Genomic DNA, 8,458 nt, shown 5'->3' on the forward strand with positions numbered 1-8,458 from the left:
TGATAGGACAAAAGGAATATCTTTGATGGATGAGGTCAACACTCTGGACACATCCTATCAGGGACATTTACTGCGTTTGATTCATCCTCTCCCCCCTCTTTTCCAGTTCCAATGAAAGGTCATCAACTCTAAATGCTAACAATGTTTCTTTATCTTCAAATGTTGCCTGACCTGCTCCATGTTTTTTCTGCATTTTCAAATTCTGCTGATAGATTAAAAAATGTCACATTCTGACAGGAACGATGATTTCTCCCCCTGGCTTACTTCAAAGGCAGCACTTAGCAGATGTCCTATTTCCTCGGTGGTCTGTAATAACAACGGCATTGTTAAAGTTAGCATTAGCGCAAATTGCACAGGGGGAAGGTTCGGAGCAAATGGAAGGAACAGAATCACAGGAAGTAGGAAGAAAATGTTGATATTTTCTGGTTAGGCTGTCAGTGAAACCCATTCAACAACAGCTCATATCTTAACTTCCCTTCTGCTACTGATCACTATCTGTCTACATGTTGACATTTTCAAAATGAAAGCCAACACATAATTAACATACCTAACCATATGTGTACGTTAAACTGTGCCAAATAGCAGGTAAGATTTAATTATCCTTGTAAATGTTCCTATTAACTCACTTCTGTTTTCCTTCGCCAATGCAAATATTTCAATGCAGTACTTTGCCAGCCGGAGGAAGCTTGCAGCCATGCATTTTTGCCAAGTAGGAAGTCTTTGACTCCCCGTTGGATTGCAAACTTGTTGTGGTCGGGGAGCTTGTGTGTCTCAGTGACCCCTAGAGTTATGCCAGCGGGAGATTTGTGCTGGACAGGTCAAAGATTCCATGCTGGACAGGTCAAAGGGTAGAGGCGAGACAAAGAGCGATCCACTTGTCCTCCAGGTTGGATGTTGATCACTGGGCTAACAACCCTGTCTCGTAAAACAAATATGTTACGGAAACAGCAACTGAAGGAATCAACAGGAGTGGAGGACCTTTGTTGTTGCCTTACATGCCAGGAGGCATAATAGGCAGTAAGTAAGTAAGTAGGAAGTCGTTGAGCAGCTCAGGATCTATAAAGATCTAGGCTGAAGTTTCTGAGAATAAATGGCAGCAACTGGTTTGACTGGCCTGCATGCAACAACAATGCCATTGGCAGAGAATCACAGATGTTGTATTTCTGAAATAATACAGCAGATATGATTTCTGGATTGTTGATGTGACTCAGCGAGCCCTTAAACAAACAGGCAACCACAACTAGCACTCTGAATTAGCATGTCAGCAGGCTGAGGTTGCCTTTCAGCACTGTGTTGCACAGCTGCTGCTGCTGCTGCTGCTGGTGCTGCAATGGAAGATAATACAACAGCCATCAGATCATACATCATGATTGGGTTTGTAAATTTGTCAGAGCAGTTTCTCCATGAACGTTTATGCTGGAAAGGCTGGGCTTCCCTTAATGCCAAAGTCTTAAATATCACAATCTCGAGACTGTGAAAACTAGATTGTGACTCTCAGCATAGCATTAGGCATTCAAATATATTATAGCCTAAGATATAGAATCAGTAGTAGATCAAGTCTAGTCAAGTCAAGTATCCTTTAGTGTCATTCAGACGAAATTTTGTGCCTTGCAGTCATAACATAGAGTAAAATAACAAAACATACAATAAACACATATTTAACATCCACTGCAGTGAGTCCACCAGGCACCTCCTCATTGTGATGGAAGGCAAATGTCTTAAGTTCTTGTCTCTTCCCTCTGTGCTGAGGCGATTCAGGCCTCCGATGTTGTGACCCCGCTGGGTGATGGTAAGCAAGTCCCGCGGCTAAATCCGAGCACCGCGAATGGGCCGGTTCAAACTCCGCGGCCCGGGGTAGTTGAAGCTGCCGCCCTCCAGTCCAGCGGACGAAGCTGTTGTTGCGGGAGCTCCGGAAAAACAGGTCACCAACCTGTGACCTGCGAGCTCCCGACGATGTCGTCCACTGGGCCTGCGACCGAGGATCCGAAGTCGGGTCGCCGCCGCAATGCCACCACAGCCCCGAAGTCGGCCAGCCTCGCGTTGGTATGTCCTGGCTGGCTCTGCCTCCGGAGCCTCGAGGTCGGTCCCAGTTGGAGGCTGCCAGCTCCGCCATTACGCATCAGCGCAGATGGAGACGGAGACGGGGGATATGACAAGAAAAGGTCGCATCCTCCCGAAGGAAGAGACCAAAAACATGTTTCTCCCCCACACACATACACAACCTGAATAAACTGAAACAGGACGAAAGAAAACAAAAAAAAAAGAAAAAACAGACCGACTGCAGGCGAGCCGCTGCTGCTAGGACAGCGCCGCCACTTCTGGATGATGTGGCTTGTTCCACCACATTAAGATCATGGCTGTTCAATGCCAATTTCCATATTGTTTAACTCCTTTAATGCCAGATAACATATAAGGAGAAAGACCTGATAGAAGAATATAAAATTATGAAAAGCATTGAAAGTGTAGACAGTCAGAACCTTTTCCCACGACAAGAGGGCATAGTTTTAAGGTGAGAGGGGCTAAGTTTAAAGGAGATGTGCAGGGCAAGATTTTTACACAAAGGGTGGTGAGTGCTTGGTGATTAAGGCAGATTTGATAGCAGCATTTAACAAACTTTTAAAAATACATTTGAATATGCAGGGAATGAAGGGATATGGATTATGGGGATGCAGATAAGAGTTGGTCTTGCATTATGCTTGGCACAGACATTGTCTGCGAAAGGGCCTATTCTTGTGTTATACTGTCCTATCCATTAATTTATATTCTTAAATTACCAAATGATTAAAGAAGATAATTCCAAAGGTTCCCCTCTGGGTAAAGACATTTCCTTTATATCTCAGTCCTAAACAACCTATACCTTATTCTAAAATCTATCTCCCAGTCCGACAGGCATCAGCCAGGGAATACATCCTCCCTGCCATTAAGAATTTTGTAAGTTTACCTGAGATCTCCTGAAAAAGCAATTCCAGTCTACTCAATTGTTCGTAACATAACAAATGTACGATCCGTTTCAAGTGAGTATTTGTTATATTCTCGTCATGGCAGTACATCGTTTCTTAGCTAAAGGGGCCAAAACTATACGCAAAACTCCACTTGTGATCCCTGAAAGCCCTACACAACTGAGCTTTGCATGAAAACGGCTCGCATGTCATTTGCCCTCCTAATCATTAGCTGCTCCTGCATGTTGGCCTTCAGTGACTTGTACGCAAGCACACCCAAGTACCTTTAAACGTGAATGTCACCTTTGGTGAAACCACAACTGGTGTTTTGTACAGTTTTGGTCGACCCACCCTCTCAAGAATTCTGTTATGTTCAACTATTTTTCCCTCCTGCCATGTTCATTGGTATTGGTAATTTTTTATTAGTTTTGCACAAAAGGATTTAAAAGGAGTGAATTGGGACATTTTGTGTTATGGGAAGGATGTAGAAGAGAAATGGAGGACATTTGAAGGGGAAATGTTAAGAGTACAGAATCTTTATGTCCCTGTTCGGTTGAAAGGAAATAGTAAAAATTGGAAAGAGCCATGGTTTTCAAGGGAAATTGGACACGGTTTGGAAAAAGAGAGAGATCTACAATAATTATAGGCAGCATGGAGTAAATGAGGTGCTTGAGGAGTATAAAGAATGTAAAAAGAATCTTAAGAAAGAAATTAGAAAAGCTAAAAGAAGATATGAGGTTGCTTTGGCAAGTAAGGTGAATGTAAATCCAAAGGGTTTCTACAGCTATATTAATAGCAAAAGGATAACGAGGGATAAAATTGGTCCATTAGAGAGACAGATTGGACAGCAATCTGCAGAGTCAAAAGAGATGGGGGAGATATTGAACAATTTATTTTCTTCGGTATTCACCAAGGAGAAGGATATTGAATTATGTAAAGTAAGGGAAACAAGTAGAGTAGCTATGGAAACGATGCAATTCAAAGAAAAAGAAGTACTGACACTTTTCAAAAAATATAAAAGTGGATAAGTCGCCAGGTCCTGACAGGTTATCGAGGGAAGTTAGTGTAGGAATAGCAGGGGCTATGACGGAAATATTTCAAATGTCATTAGAAACGGGAATAGTGCTGGAGGATTGGCGTACTGCGCATGTTGTTCCATTGTTTAAAAAGGGGTCTAAGAGTAAACCTAGCAATTATAGACCTGTTAGTTTGACGTCAGTGGTGGGCAAATTAATGGAAAGGATACTTAGAGATAATATATATAAGCATCTGGATAAACAGGGTCTGATTAGGAACAGTCAACATGGATTTGTGCCTGGAAGGTCATGTTTGACTAATCTTCTTGAATTTTTTGAAGAGGTTACTCGGGAAATTGATGAGGGTAAAGCAGTGGATGTTGTCTATATGGACTTTAGTAAGGCCTTTGACAAGGTTCCTCATGGAAGGTTGGTTAAGAAGGTTCAATTGTTGGGTATTAATGCAGGAGTAGAAAGATGGATTCAACAGTGGCTGAATGGGAGATGCCAGAGAGCAATGGTGGATGGCTGTTTGTCAGGTTGGAGGCCGGTGACTAGTGGGGTGCCTCAGGGATCTGTGTTGGGTCCACTATTGTTTGTCATGTACATCAATGATCTGGATGATGGTGTGGTAAATAGGATTAATAAGTATGCAGATGATACTAAGATAGGTGGTGTTGTGGATAATGAAGTAGATTACCAAAGTCTACAGAGAGATTTTGGCCATTTGGAAGAATGGGCTGAAAGATGGCAGATGGAGTTTAATGCTGATAAGTGTGAGGTGCTACATCTTGGCAGGACAAATCAAAATAGGACGCACATGGTAAATGGTAGCAAAAGGAATGCAGTTGAACAGAGGGATCTAGGAATAACTGTGCATAGTTCCCTGAAGGTGGAATCCCATGTAGATAGGGTGGTAAAGAAAGCTTTTGGTTTGCTGGCCTTTATAAATCAGAGCATTGAGTATAGAAGTTGGGAATGTAATGTTAAAATTGTACAAGTCATTGGTGAGACCAATTCTGGAGTATGGTGTACAATTTTGCTCGCCAAATTATAGGAAGGATGTCAACAAAATAATGAGAGTACAGAGGAGATTTACTAGAATGTTGCCTGGGTTTCAGCAACTAAGTTACAGAGAAATGTTGAATAAGTTAGGTCTTAATCTTTGGAGCACAGAAGGTTAAGGGGGGACTTGATAGAGGTCTTTTAAATGATGAGAGGGATAGACAGTGTTGATGTGGATAAGCTTTTCCCATTGAGAGTAGGGAAGATTCAAACAAGAGGACATGACTTCAGAATCAAGGGACAGAAGTTTAGGGGTAACATGAGGGGGAACATCTTTACACAGAGGGTGGTAGCTGTGTGGAATGAGCTTCCAGTGGAAGTGGTGGAGGCAGGTTCGATTTTATCATTTAAAAATAAATTGGATATGTATATGGATGGGAATGGATAGGATAACGAGGGATAAAATTGGTCCATTAGAGAGTCAGAGTGGACAACTATCTGCAGAACCAAAAGAGATGGGGGAGATATTGAACAGTTTCTTTTCTTCGGTATTCACCAAGGAGAAGGATATTGAATTATGTGAGGTAAGGGAAACAAGTAGACTAGCTATGGAAATTATGACGATCAAAGAAGAGGAAGTACTGACACTTTGGAGAAATATAAAAGTGGATAAGTCTCCAGGTCCGGACAGGATATTCCCTAGGACATTGAGGGAAGTTAGTGTAGAAATAGCAGGGGCTATGGCAGAAATATTTCAAATGTCATTAGAAACGGGAATAGTGCCGGAGGATTGGCGTACTGCGCATGTTGTTCCATTGTTTAAAAAGGGGTCTAAGAGTAAACCTAGCAATTATAGACCTGTTAGTTTGACGTCAGTGGTGGGCAAATTAATGGAAAGAATATTAGAGATAATATATATAAACATCTGGATAAACAGGGTCTGATTAGGAACAGTCAACATGGATTTGTGCCTGGAAGGTCATGTTTAACTAATCTTCTTGAATTTTTTGAAGATGTTACTCGGGAAATTGATGAGGGTAAAGCAGTGGATGTTGTGTATATGGACTTCAGTAAGGCCTTTGACAAGGTTCCTCATGGAAGGTTGGTTAAGAAGGTTCAATGGTTGGGTATTAATGGTGGAGTAGCAAGATGGATTCAACAGTGGCTGAATGGGAGATGCCAGAGAGTAATGGTGGATGGTTGTTTGTCAGGTTGGAGGCCAGTGACGAGTGGGGTGCCACAGGGATCTGTGTTGGGTCCACTGTTGTTTGTCATGTACATCAATGATCTGGATGATGGTGTGGTAAATTGGATTAGTAAGTATGCAGATGATACTAAGATAGGTGGGGTTGCAGGTAATGAAGTAGGGGGAACTTCTTTACTCAGAGAGTGGTAGCTGTGTGGAATGAGCTTCCAGTGAAGGTGGTGGAGGCAGGTTCGTTTTTATCATTTAAAAAAAAATTGGATAGTTATATGGATGGGAAGGGAATGGAGGGTTATGGTCTGAGCGCAGGTATATGGGACTAGGGGAGATTATGTGTTCGGCACGGACTAGAAGGGTCGAGATGGCCTGTTTCCGTGCTGTAATTGTTATATGGTTATATGGTTATATGGAATGGGATGGAGGGTTATGGTCTGAGTGCAGGTAGATGGGACTAGGGGAACATACGTGTTCGGCACAGACTTGTAGGGCCGAGATAGCCTGTTTGCGTGCTGTAATTGTTATATGGTTATATGGTATCAAGATACAATGAAAAGCTTTTAGTCCATACTAGACCAAGTGCAGACCCGTCACACACTAACTATCCCCCCCCCCACGCTAATTACCCCCCTTGATATTATATTTATATTATTAATTTGCTCCTTTTACCACATAACCACCCTATCTACTGACGCATAGCCCCCAACTTGCAGGCACCTCTAGGGGGAGGGGGGGGGGAGTGAGGGCAGAGAGAGAAGGGGCAGAGATAGAGAGAGACACAGAGAGAGGGGCAAGAGGGATAGGGGAGTGGGGAGGGCGGGGGAGGAGAGGGTGAGAGTGAGGGGGAGAGAGAGCGGGTGCTGAGAGGGGGGTGAGGTGGGGAGCAGGGAAGGGTGGAGGGGGAAGAGGGTAGCGGGTGTGGAGGGGAGGAGGGGGGTGAGAGAAGTGTGCTGCTGAGAGGGGGGTGAGGTGAGGGGAGGGGGAGAGGTGGGGAGCAGGGAGGGGGAGGGAGGGTGGAGGGAAGGGGGTAGGGGTGTGTGGAGAGGAGGGGGTTTAGGGGAGGTACGGTGGGGGTGGGGATGGAGGGGAGGAGAGGGATAAAAAGAGGGGAGAGAGAGAGCGTGGGAGAGGAGGGGAGGAGTGGGGGGAACAGAAGGGGAGAGAGAAAGCGAGAGAGAGGAGAGAGAGAGAAAGGGAGACGGGGGGGAGAGAGAGAGAGAGAAAGAGAGAGGGACAGGGAGAAAGAGAGAGGGAGAGGGAGAGAGAGGGGGGGGGAGAGAGAGAGAGAGAGAGAAAGGGGGAGACAGGGGGGGGAGAGAGAGAGAAAGAGAGAGGGAGAGAGAGAGAGAGAGAGAGAGAGAGGGATAGGGAGAAAGAAAGAGGGATAGGGAGAGAGAGAGAGAGAGAGGGGGGGAGAGAGAGGGTGCCATTTTACCCAAACCCCCCAAACAACCATTTGCAGGCAGTGCTTTTTTCCCCTCAAAACTAACCATATTTTCATTTTCAAACCACATTATGGGTACTCTCAGCTGTGGAGACATTTGTTCAGTTATTCAGAGCTCTGATTGATGCACACCACTTGCAGAGACTGATTGAGGCACACCACTTCCTGGTGTTATAGTCCCTCAGGGGCAGCAGAGAGAATGGGGAATTTTGTAAAAACATTAATATCTCTGTCATATTTCATCGACGGGAAAAATCATCGGCACACATGTGGCGGAGGGGGGTTCTGAGCGAAGTGGCCAAAAATGACGGCCGTAGGTGGCGGCGTTCTCTCGGAAATCGCAGCACAGATTGCCAAAACCGGTCAAGAACAGAGTTTTAGTAAATATATATATATAGATTAACTTCAAGCCTCTTTATATCCTCTTCCATGTTAACAATCCCATCCATTTAAGTATTGTCAGTAATTTTGGAAATATGACATTTGATTGTGGGAGAGGAATGGGGGATAGGCAAGCATCACTCCAATGGCACCCACTATGTCACAATCAGCAACCTTGAGAACAATCCATTTATTCACACTCTTTGCTTCATGGTCGATAGCCAGTTCCTATTCCCTGTCAGCATATTACCTCCAATTCTTGTGAGCTTTCCTGTACATAGGTCACACATAATTTTCCCTTTGAGTCCACGGTTACTCTGTTGAAATCTATTATTCTTTTGCAAGTTGTTCTGTAAATACATTTTTCATTATAGCTTTCAGCATTTATTCTACTACCAACATTAGAACTGAGCTGCACTCAGTTTTCGTTCTCCTGACTTTCTTTAGTAGTGGGGTCATATTTGCTACCTCT

Source organism: Leucoraja erinacea, chromosome 4 (genome assembly GCF_028641065.1).
Source record: "Leucoraja erinacea ecotype New England chromosome 4, Leri_hhj_1, whole genome shotgun sequence".
NCBI lineage: Eukaryota > Metazoa > Chordata > Chondrichthyes > Rajiformes > Rajidae > Leucoraja > Leucoraja erinaceus.